At 38.4% G+C, this 11,942-nt stretch overlaps 1 long non-coding RNA gene across 1 annotated transcript; it reads left to right on the forward strand.

Moving 5' to 3' along the window:
• The first annotated feature begins 143 nt into the window (after positions 1–143).
• On the forward strand, positions 144–8,769 carry LOC311284306. Its single transcript, XR_014626187.1, has 3 exons — positions 144–918; positions 3,593–3,712; positions 8,709–8,769. It is a non-coding gene; the product is annotated as an uncharacterized lncRNA (long non-coding RNA).
• Positions 8,770–11,942: the final 3,173 nt, after the last annotated feature.

Consider the following 11,942-nt stretch of genomic DNA (forward strand, 5'->3'; position numbering starts at 1 on the left):
TTTTCAACCTCATAGTACCATTATTTCTGTGATACAATAGTTCAAATTATCATAGAAGTACTGGGATAAAAGTTTAAAGTTCAAATATAAACACTGATCATAGGCGGAGTTTGACATTCGAGCCAGTGGGGGCAAAAAAATAAAATAATCATTGTAGCAGCTGGGACCTGCATGGCCTATCAATTGGGGAACTCACCACTAGCACAAATGGACAAAACAAACATGCTAAATAAACACACATTTATTTTTTTACCCAAGAAAAAGTACAACAATACAATCATATTTGTAAACAGGTAGAACTTCGCATAAACAGCCACTTGACTTCGCATCGCATCTTCGTTCGGACACAATTAGGATCAATGAAATGTGGACCACTTTTGCACTGATAAAATATTATCTTCAACCAAAACGAAAAGATTTTTAAAGTTTTTCTTTCCTTTTTTCAAAACACATTGTGGCAATGAGAGTGATTAAAAAAAACAAGTTGTATTTCGCATTTTGTTGTACTTCATGAAACATTTAAAACATTTTGAGACACGGGAAAAATGAACAGTCACACAATACTCTCCACTTTTGAAACATATTGAACAGCATATTGAAAGCAGTGTGTTGAGTTTCTCCAGCTTAAGCAGTTATTTGGCAGAGAAATAAAACTTAAAGACCTAGACATTGTCCAGACTAGTGCAACAGTAATTTTCGTTTTTTGCGTCCTGCATATGTGTCGATAATGTTCTCCGGTGAGAGCTTGGCCGTAAAGTTGCTTTCGATGTGAAGGATCGCAAGAGAAGAAAACCTGACTGCTCCCATCGTCAACCGCAGCCAGTTCCTTATCCTCCTCATCGCAGAGAAGCTTCTCTCAGAGGTAGATGATCCAATCGGCAGAGTGAGCGATAACTGTGAAAGTTTATAGAGATTTGGGTAAGTTGGTTTTTTTACAGCTTTTTAAGATGCTCAATTGAAATTGGTGCGTTAGCAGAGGCTTTGACAAGCTTCATCTCGGCTGCAACAAGAAGGGGATTAACTTTTAGTGCCAGAGGAGTGTATTTTTGTAATAGTGGATCAATTCCATTTTCGTTGCATGTCAAAACTGCGGCACACGCGCGTGCAAGCTCCATGGACTCTCCGGAGAACCTCCTTTCCAGCTCATTGATGAGAGTGTCCAGCACGGGGAAATATAGTTTCTGCTGATAGCCAGGACTCTCTGCTGTTTCTTCATGGGTTGATTCCCTTTGCCCTAAAGTACTGGTAATCAAGAAACCATCAAGGGAGGTGGGCGGATTTTCATTTTGGGTGCGGCGGGGCCTGCGGGGACGTGAATCTGACGATCAGTGTTTTCTTCGGGCACGGCAATGTTGTTGTCCAGGCAGAACTGTTTGACTGACTTCCACACATCGCTCCAGGAGTCTGCTTGCCTTTTAGACATGAAGTGTGCTTTCAGGCTGTCAGTGTGCAGTTGGATGACTGTAGTGCCTTGTGCGTAACGTGGATCACACGCAGTAGCTCCTCAAACACAAGAAGGCTTGTAATGAATGACATTTTCGACATGAAGTCATGGATACCACTGGCTTGCGCTGACCACTTCTCTCCCTCTTCACTAATTTCTCTCAAACTCTCCATAATCGCAGAGTAGTGACTTTTCACTGATATCACATCTCCACTTGCATGCCCATCTCGTGTCACTGGGCTGAACTACTTCAGTTACTTTCACGTTCAAGGATTTTTGGAGTTCAATAAATCTCTGGTGGTTTGACGGTTCCGAAAACAGTGAATACACATTGTCAATAATGCTCAGGAATGATTTCACACATTGGTTCACGGAACAGCACTCCACAAGCACTAAATTTAATTTGTGCGCTAAGCAGTGTATGTAGGCTGCGTATGGGTGAGTCTCTTTGATGCGCTGCTGCACACCAGACACATGACACACGCACCGTCATAACTCTGTGCCACAATCGGGATGTTTTTAACACCACACATATCAAGCCCTTTGTAGATGGCCTCCACAATCCCAGCTGCGTTGCGAGATGCAGAACCATGAAACACAAAAAACGCTCCTTGATTTCCAATTCCTCGGCATATCGTATGCACACTGACAGCTGCTCAGTTTTGGAGGACCTAGCTTCGTCCGCAATTATGGAAAAAAATTCAGTTTCCTGCACCTTTTCAGCAATGTTGTTGTAAAGCATGTGTGCACAGATGTCAATTATTTCGTTTTGAAAATCTGGGCTTGTGGCATTAAAATATTGGATTGCATGTTTTCAAAATCAGCATCACATTTCGATAAAAAAACGGCAAACCTCGAGGAAATTGCCACGCGATTCTGACTCTTCTCCCTCCTTGTGTCCACGAAAGGGCAATCCAAGTTTAGACAGTAGCCTCACAACATCAGCTACTTTGCATAGATGACCTCTGTTCTTTTCTACTGTAGTTTTATGGCTTTCAGAAAGTTTAGCTGCAATAGATCCGTTTGAGGATGAGCTGGCAGCTTGGAAGTTATTCCACTTAATCATACAGTTCAGATGGGCCTGGCTTTTCCCATGTTTCTCTAGTTTACTGCTCAGTTTTTTTCCAGTCACTCATGCCCTTTCTAAATGTGTCCTCAATGCAGCTTTCAGTCTGGAAATGGCGACAGGCAAAACAGTAGACTGAATCATTTCTAACGGAATACTCAAGCCAAGAGTAATTCTTGTAGAAGTAAGTGGAAAACAATCGTTTTGTACTTCCAAAACATTTTAAGGGGAATTGGGGCAGAGCAGGTTGCTTGGGACAGCCGTTTTTTTCTCCAAGATCATCTTTGTTGGTGTTACCTGCAGCTAGCGCATCTGTGGCCGTGGAGTGAACGCCAGGACTGCTAACGGTTGCTGCTGCTGATCCAGAGCTGCTCGGTGTTCCCTCCAATTTCACAGCAGTGTCTGTTTGCATATCGTCATCATCGGTTACTGTTGTTTGTGTTGTATCCTTAGATCCCGATGACTGACTATTTGTGTCATTTGGAGCTCGACGTTTTAAAAATCTCCTTATGTCCATATTTTGGTGTAACGAGTCCGACCAGATAACTACAACGCTATTACATGCTAGCTGAGAATCGCTGGACTTACGTTAGCCTGTCACATGACCCAGAGCCCTGAATTCTTTTTTCTTTTTTTTTTACTAAAGCAGTATATGAAATCAGATGTATTACCTTCCACCATTTAGTTGTTTTGTGTTATTTAAAATATTTATAATATATCTTTAAAAAAAAATACAATTACCCGTTTCAGCCAACAGCAATGCTCCCCCTGCCCCCCCGCAAACTCCGCGCCTGACACTGATGTCTACGATAGCGATCAAAATAGAGTAAATCAGCATATAGAGTAACGCATTTATCGATTACATTGTTTCGCCACTAAGGGGCTGTTTACACCTAACCCGAAAGTGTTTGTAGTTAGTTACTTTCCACCTCTGTTAAATTATTATGAATATTAAAAATGAAGTTCCTAAATTTAATTTATGGAAGCATTAAGCCATGGAAGGTCATGTGTACTAGTGAATTAACCCTTTGTTTTAATACTGTTTATTTACAGTATTTTATTCTGCTTACCTGACTCTGCAGAACTCCTGTCCATTTTGGCTGTGGTGCCTCCATCAGCGACTGGTCTTTGTATGGAGCCACCGTGAGAGGCCATCATTTTGCTATAGATCTTGTCTCTTCTCCCACAAACTTCACTATCAGGTACTTTATTTTTATTTATTTATGTATTTAATCTACAGATTAAAGAATCTTGCAGTTCAAAAACGCTTCCGCTACGTCATACATGGATGTGCTTTTGTTGTTTTCAACCATGTAAGCATTAAGATGATAATTTAATTATGATCCAACACTAGCCTTGAGTACCTTACTGCTTTTATATAACAGTTACCACACAATACATTTATTAACGCCGAAAAATATGTATCTATGCAACTTTCATGAAGTAAAATCACTAAAAGCCGCTGGAAATAATAGTCCCTGACCGCAAACAGCAACAGAAGTTACATACATTATTTCAGCAAAAAAATATCTTTTATGAGTGAGTCAGTCAGTAAAGAAAACTTATACATTGAAATAGGGCTGGGCGATATAGCTGAAAACTGTATCACGATATAAGTGTTTCATATCGGTCGATGTCGATAATTATTAATATTTTTTTATGACCTATTTAAAATAAGGACCAGGAGACACATATATTACATTTAAACATTTTTTATTTTAAACTTAACCTTCCTCTGATTATAATCCCCTCAGTTATAAAGGCAGAAATGTCAACACAACCATGGAAAACACTCAAATAATTAAAATGTAAACATAAGTCTAAAATCACAATGAACACTTAACAATTATCTCTTTACATTAAGGTGCAAAATTAAAGAATACGTAAGAAATGCTTAATAAAGTGTAATAAAATAGTGCAAAGTGTTAAATATAAACATAGAAAAAACGACGACGGTCTTGCATAATTTGCAGACGACATTGGTCTGACTTTACCTGTTTTATCAACAATCGCTGCAGCACTCACTTTCCACTTATCACTCCACGGCAGTTGTTAAGGTCCTTTCACACTGGACGCGATTTTAACGCACGAATAATTCGCCCGATGGTTCTATTTTTTGATTAGCTGTTTGTGTAATGAGTGCTTGTGAACGCAAATGTGCTGCGGCGAAAAAACGGCTTATTTTTTCCGCTTCAATGTCGATTTATTTGTACTTTTGCGGCGACGGGAAAGGCTTCAGCTAATCACATACTACAAGGACAACGATTGTGTGGCGTAGCATTGCCAACCAACTCGGTTCTCACGACTGTGAGAATGTTGTGTGATAGTTTTAGTCGTTGTATAGTCCTGTGCTGTGTAGGCTAGCAGGCTAAACTAAATCTGGGATAGAAAGCTAACACTATTATCGTCAAAGATAGAGACAAGAGACCGTGTTTACTTTGAAAATGTAACAAAATGTAGTGAGATTATTAAGGGCTGCTTTTAGTATGCTATATATTCTTTGTGTGATATCTACAGTTTCTAGTCAAATGATTTTAATTTGTTACTTCGTGTTTTACATGTAATGTGTATTGACATTACAAAACGCACTGTGTTTAGTTGAAGACGCAAAAAAACTGGAAAAACCTCAGGGACACCTATGTGAGAAAAAGGAGAGAGGAAACTAAAAGTGGACATTAGCATACTCCCCTTCAGACTCTCTGTTCTTTAAGATTGGGTGCACCCAAAACCTTCTTTTCTGTCTTTTAAAGAAAATGAAAAGCTCGTCTTCACTGGATGATGATGATGATGATGAAGTGTCCATGTTTTCTCAGCTGTCGGCGCGAAAGTTTTGGAATGTTGAAGCTCTGAACGTCACAGACGTCTCAATTCGCGACGCAGATAGATGTGAATGGTTTTGACGCGAACTATTCGCACACAAACTATTAGCTATAGTACGATATGGCACAACTATACTTTTACATGACCGAAACGCATTTTTTATTGATATTAAGTGTCTATGGCGATATATATCGTTACACGACTGTGAGACGCCACAACGTCAATCAAAAATCACAGCCAATCAGAACAGCGTGTGGGCGGAGTCTCACGGCAAGTGCACACTGCACAGCACTAGAGTAATCTTGATTCTTGACGGCACTCGCAAGAAAATGGATAAGTATCTACATAATCAAATTTTACAAATATTACACCATTTAAAAAATACATAGGCTACTGAGTTACTAAAACAATCTTTGTCAAATAATACACTTGTTTGTTCACAGTTTTAACGTTCTTGTTTCCATTTGTTTAATTTCAAGATCTGAGGTGAATTATCCATTGTTGCTTTTACAGCTACAAAGCTGGAGCACTAAATGATATTCAAAGTCACATTTCACGCTTTTAACATTAAATAAAGCACATAAACAGTACCTGAGAATATCATTGCCACACTCTGTGTTTGTTGTTCCAGCGCGACGTCGCAGAAAAATAGAAACCGTTTCTAAAATAGAATCGTCGCTGGTTAGGACAAACATTCTGATTAACATGGAAAATAACCTTTTATCGCGTGTCGCGGCGTCGTGTGCAGTTAGGACACGGTGTTAGCATGTCACGCCCTACGTTGCTAAGTTACAAGAGAGTGAGTGCCTTTGTTCATGCAACCAAACTGCGATTTATTAATTATGATTCTCAAAATTTACATTGAAAATATATTTAAAAAAAATTGTGTAAACGTGTTATAATTTTCCATATATATATATATATATATATATATATATATATATATATATATATATATATATATATATATATATTATGGTTTAGAAGGAGAGAACCCAATCACAGACCATTTGCAGACATCTCAAGGGTTTATTACAGAAAAACAGGGAAAACAAAACCCAAGAGGGGGCAAAACAAGACAGGATAGACTAACAAGACTAGACTAAGACTGACAGAAAACTGAACAATAAACTAACAGCTAAGACAGGATCAAACACTTCACAAGACTTCTCAACAGGTTACTCACGAATGAATCTTCACATAAAGATTGGCAATGAACCGGCACAGGACAGCAAACACAAGGGGATTAAATAGGGAGAAACTAATGAAGGAAACAGGTGACACAGGTGAAGCAATAATGACTAAACAAGGATAACAAGGGGGGTGGGGCAGAGAACGAGACAACGCAAGCACACAGCCCAAACAAATGGCCATGTGCTTACACATAAAACATGGGTCTGCCATGATCCTGCCTCAAGACCAGGGAAAATTAAAGACTAAATGGCAGGATCATGACAATATATATATACAGCACATGTTTACACAATTTAACACACACACATGCATTACTTTTATTTCGTGTAATTTACAACGTAACGGCGTTGCATGCCCGTAGTTTATTTTGTACTTTATATACAGGGAGGAGATACACAGCGCGCACCGACGCATTTGCGTGTGCAATTGATGTGTGCGCTATAGAGTACAGTATAACGGCTGACAGGACAAGAAAGTTTGTTTTTCTGAGGTGAAAGACTTTATTTCAGCGTACACTTACGTCACTGCCTGGTAGTTCCTATTGTCCTGGGTTTTCTGAAGTAGTCATGATTCGCCTCTCATAACATAACATAACATGCTCTAAACACGCACGCAGAGTGGAAAAGCAGGGGCGGTGGCGCGGGGAGCAGCGCAGAGAGCTCCGGGTCAGCAGCTTGCTTGGAGCAAGGATCACAGCGCAAATTTGAACTATATCGATATATGCGATATGGTCAGTGGTGGACGAAGTACACATACCATGTACTTGAGTTAAAGTAGAGATACCCAAGGTAAAATATTACTCAAGTAAAAGTAAAAGAAATGCTTTTAAACATTCACTTGAGTAAAAGTACAAAAGTATTTGCCTTCAAATGTACTCAAGTATCCAAGTACTATGATTTTTTTTTTTTTTTATGGCTATAATAATGTCCTATTATCATTTTTGTCATAAGACTTTTGCTTAACTCAGTCTATGTGAGGACTCTGTCACTTTGGCACACCAATCTATTAATTTAAATGACATTATTTTCAGCATAAGCTTAGTTAGATCACAGTCTTTGGAAGCTGAACTTTTGAAAATAACTATCTCTGTTAATAAGGAACACTCCAATCCACCAGTCAACTGTTTTAGCATCATACATGCACCAATGCAAAATTTTCTTATAATGTAATCATTATGTTCCCAACTTGTAGTAGACGCTTCTTTATTTTTTTTATTTTTTTGCACCATTCCCGGAGGTACAGCTCGCCACACACACACACCGCCCACCGTGTTATTCTGTCACGTTTTCTCCCTTTCTTTCCAAACCGCGACAAACGCCAGTCTCCTTTCTCTGCAATGGTCACTCGGCGTGATCATTGACTTTCATTGCATGGTTGCCTGTGCCTCCTGATAATCTGCTTGATTCGGCCAAAGTTCCGGGTCAGTTTCAAGGAACGTAATGTAATTTTTTAAACCAAAAAATGTGCTCTAAACCCAAACAATAACCAAGGTGATCATCAATAGAAATATGTATTGATTCCACCAGGAAAGGTAAATCTGCTAAACCGGGTCATGGATGGATTAATTTGGATTTAGTTTCTACAATAAGTAAACTGAGATATGTATCTAAAATACATATTTAGGAATATATGGTGCATAGATGCTTTTATGGAGATTTTTTTTGGAATTTTACCAGCCAGGTACAATACCAATTCAAATGATCTGTTTTTATGAAAATCATCAAAATCTCAGAAAGTTTAAAGTTATTGAGCTACCAGTAATTATTATGTTACTGCTATAAAAATTGGCATGATGTATTTTCTTATACAAAGGAACAATTTGAAGGGTTAAGAGCATGACAATTGGATACTTTAAAAATAAGGACCACCCTATTGTACATATATCTGATTAAAATAGAAAATTTAAATTGTTTTTATTAATCTGATCGGGTAGGCCACCGGTCAAACCCATAAATCCGTGCCTGCTTGAGACGTGTTTCTCCAGCGTATAACTTACATTTGATGGTTGTGTGTTGATGGGAGTGCAGTAATTCGGACTAAAACATAAGTTTTGCTAAAATATTTATTTGAAATGTAGGTTTAATATTCTACATGTATTTGATCTGTAACTGTAAAGGGGGTATACATGTAATTACCATGATTGTTACATGTAATACAATGACTAAGTTAATTTACTTCTTTCAGATGAGTGAATGTGTAACACCGTGTCCTAGCCAGACTATTACTGCGATGTCGCCACTGGAACAACAAAGTATGATCATTTCAGGTATAGTAACTGTATATGTGCTTTATTTAATGTTAAAAGCGTCTGTGTGAGTTTGAAAATCATTTTGTTTGTCTTTTATAGCCGTACTGAAAGCAACTCCCCTCAGATCTTAAAGTGAACAAGAACGTTCAAACTGTTTGTTAACAGACAAGTGTATTCTGACAACAATCGTTTCAGTAACTCTGTATTAGGGGTGGAACGGTACACAGACATCACAGTTCGGTACGAGTTCGGTACAATGGAGGGAAAAGCAAAACAAAAATGTAGAAGGCAATTTTGTTTTATTGTGCATGTCTCAGGCTGTACCACCAAAGGAAAATAAATGTCTTAAGCTTTTGTATTTTTTAAATAAGTTTATTAATAAAGTAAAGGCATAAAACCAGTTTATTTGTAGTGCATTGACAATAGTTTTATATAATTAGTTTATTAATTAAATTATTAAAAAGACGAAAAAGACCTTGAGATATGTTTGGTAATTGTACTCGAATGAATTTAAAATGAATTTGCTATATTTCAGATCAATATATTTGTTTTCCTTAATTTTAATTAACACTAACTTATTCTCATCTGAATTATAAATGTATTTCTGTATAAAATAATACTACCATTAAAAACACATTTGATTTTCTTTGTTAATCAATGTAGAATGTGTAACTTCAAAATAAACAGATTAGTGCTCCGTTTTAGGACCAAATGAAATGAAAACCAAATGCAATATGATGAATGTCCAAAAGATGGCACCCACAGACTGTTTTTAAATGGGGTTGGATAAATATTTTTGGCTTTTAAACTGTGTGTGTGTGTGTGTGTGTGTGTGTGTGTGTGTGTGTGTGTGTGTGTGTGTGTGTGTGTGTGTGTGTGTGTGTGTGTGTGTGTGTGTGTGTGTGTGTGTGTGTGTGTGTGTGTGTGTGTGTGTGTGTGTGTGTGTGTGTGTGTGTGTGTGTGTGTGTGTGTGTGTGTGTGTGTGTGTGTGTGTGTGTGTTAGGTTGGGTGACAGTTGTAGGTTACAGTTTGACAAAAGCACAATGTTGTTTTATTATGATATAAGTAAACAGTTTGAATGATGTCCTGTATAGGGATGTAAACGGTTAATCGATTAATTGTCGACAAGAATTTACTCGATTAAATAAATTAATTGTCGGCTAATTGAACATTGCGAACGTGGGCGGCGAGAGACCCGACACAAACTTGAGGCGGCAAAAAAGAAACCAAACAAGAGGCGGTCAAAACGGAGTGAACTCTGCGGTACTACGATTAAAGTCCGCGTGAACCGGAAGTTGCAAACAACTTTTCTCCAGTGTTGTGACGTATTTCCCAGTGAAACGGAATATTGAACAGAGGGCAGGGTTTTACTCTAGCGCTCCTCCTCTCCATCTCTCACTCATAGCAGACTAACGGTTTGAGGGGAGTGGTTAAGCGTTTCCCAACCCAAGCCGTCAACCCTACATCATCAAGGAAGGAACGCCATTCCAGACCGGAAGTAACTTTTCAGACTTTGATTAAAGATTACGACGGCAAGTGTGTATTAACTTGCACAGATACATTCACCACAAGACTAGTAATATGCGCTAACAAAGTAAATAGGGTCCATTTTGATTTCAGTTTTAAGTACAACAGCTCTACGAGTTCGCTAAGATACCACCTTCATAAATTGCATGCAGCCGTGTTGCAGGGAGGAAGTCTGTCGCCTTCAAAACCTACAATCGCTGCTGTGGTGGGAAGGCGAGTATGTGACCACAGGAAAGCGGAGGGCATTACTCTGAGGATTTGCGGCATTATCGAAAAAGAGATGATGCCAGTTAGCACCACTGATGGTGAGGGGATTATAAGTGCTGCTGCTAATGTTTCAAGTTTTTCATATAAGTAGTTTACCAGATAGATTATTATATGTAGGCTTAATATAGTGTAGGCTAAGCCTACCCATATAGATTTTTATTTAAAATGTATTTTATGTTGCTTAATGTTTCACATGCAACAGGTGAGCCAGTGCACAATTATTTTTTATGTAGCCTATTTTAATTTTCTTTAATTTTGTTAAACTACATAAATGCCATTATCTGTACCGTATCCCAACTGTTAAACAATAAAACATAAATTGAGCAATATAACATGCATTTGTTTTTCAGTATATGAGCAATATTTTGCTTTTCATGTTAAAGACATTATTGATACCGTGAGAAATGTACATTCTCAGGAAAATAGCCGCTTATCAGTTAATCGTTAATCGATCGATAAGGTCAATCAACTAATGATTAAAGGTGATCTAAGTAACTTTTTTACCTTAACTGAACAGCTTCGGAGTCATTGGAATGGTTATATTACTTATTTCGGGTTGAATGGTGGTCGTTTCGCACCCCCCTGGTGCCCGTGAGCGGAAAATCCGCACTTGCAACTTTAAGCCGGCGGCCGCGTCAGGAAGTATCCACACACACACACACACACACACTCACACTCACACTCACACTCACACTCTCACACACACACACACTCTCACACACACACACTCCAGCATTGCAATCTTGACATCGCAGCCTGTTCATGCCACAGAGCTAAAGTGGAGCTACAGATCAGGTGTCCCTTAATTTGCACGCGAGTTTTATTTATTTTTATACCGTGTATTCTCAGTGTATATTCATGCACCAAACTGTGACGCCCGTAACGTTTCGGTTCAATACGAATACATGTACCATTCCACCCCTCTGTATTTTTAATGTTAAAAAAAAATTGTGTAATATTCATGAATTTGATTGTGTAATTATCCATTTCATAGAGAGTGCTTGAAGCTTGCCGAGCGTTTGTGGAGCCTGGGCTGTCTACAGAGACCGTGTTTTTTACAGTGTGTTCAGGGGACAGGCAGCTAGCAGATAGTGAGGAGATGTTTGCTGTATGTGACATGTTTTGGCTTTAAAAACGCGTGACATCGCTTAGAGCACCTTTAATTTTTTAATTAAATACTGTGAGAATCATGTTCAATCTGATTTCAGTGCCACAGCTGTTTAGTATCTATTGAGGTGGTTGTTGACAGTATTGTGTTCATGTTTCTACATTTTACATGGTGTTCACTTTCCAATATAAGTATTTTAACCCACAGTAACTTTCCTTATAGAATGCTCTAACATCTTTTTCATTTTCTTTTCTCTACCAAACAGCTT

This window comes from Rutilus rutilus (assembly GCF_951802725.1).
Source record: "Rutilus rutilus genome assembly, chromosome: 24".
NCBI lineage: Eukaryota > Metazoa > Chordata > Actinopteri > Cypriniformes > Leuciscidae > Rutilus > Rutilus rutilus.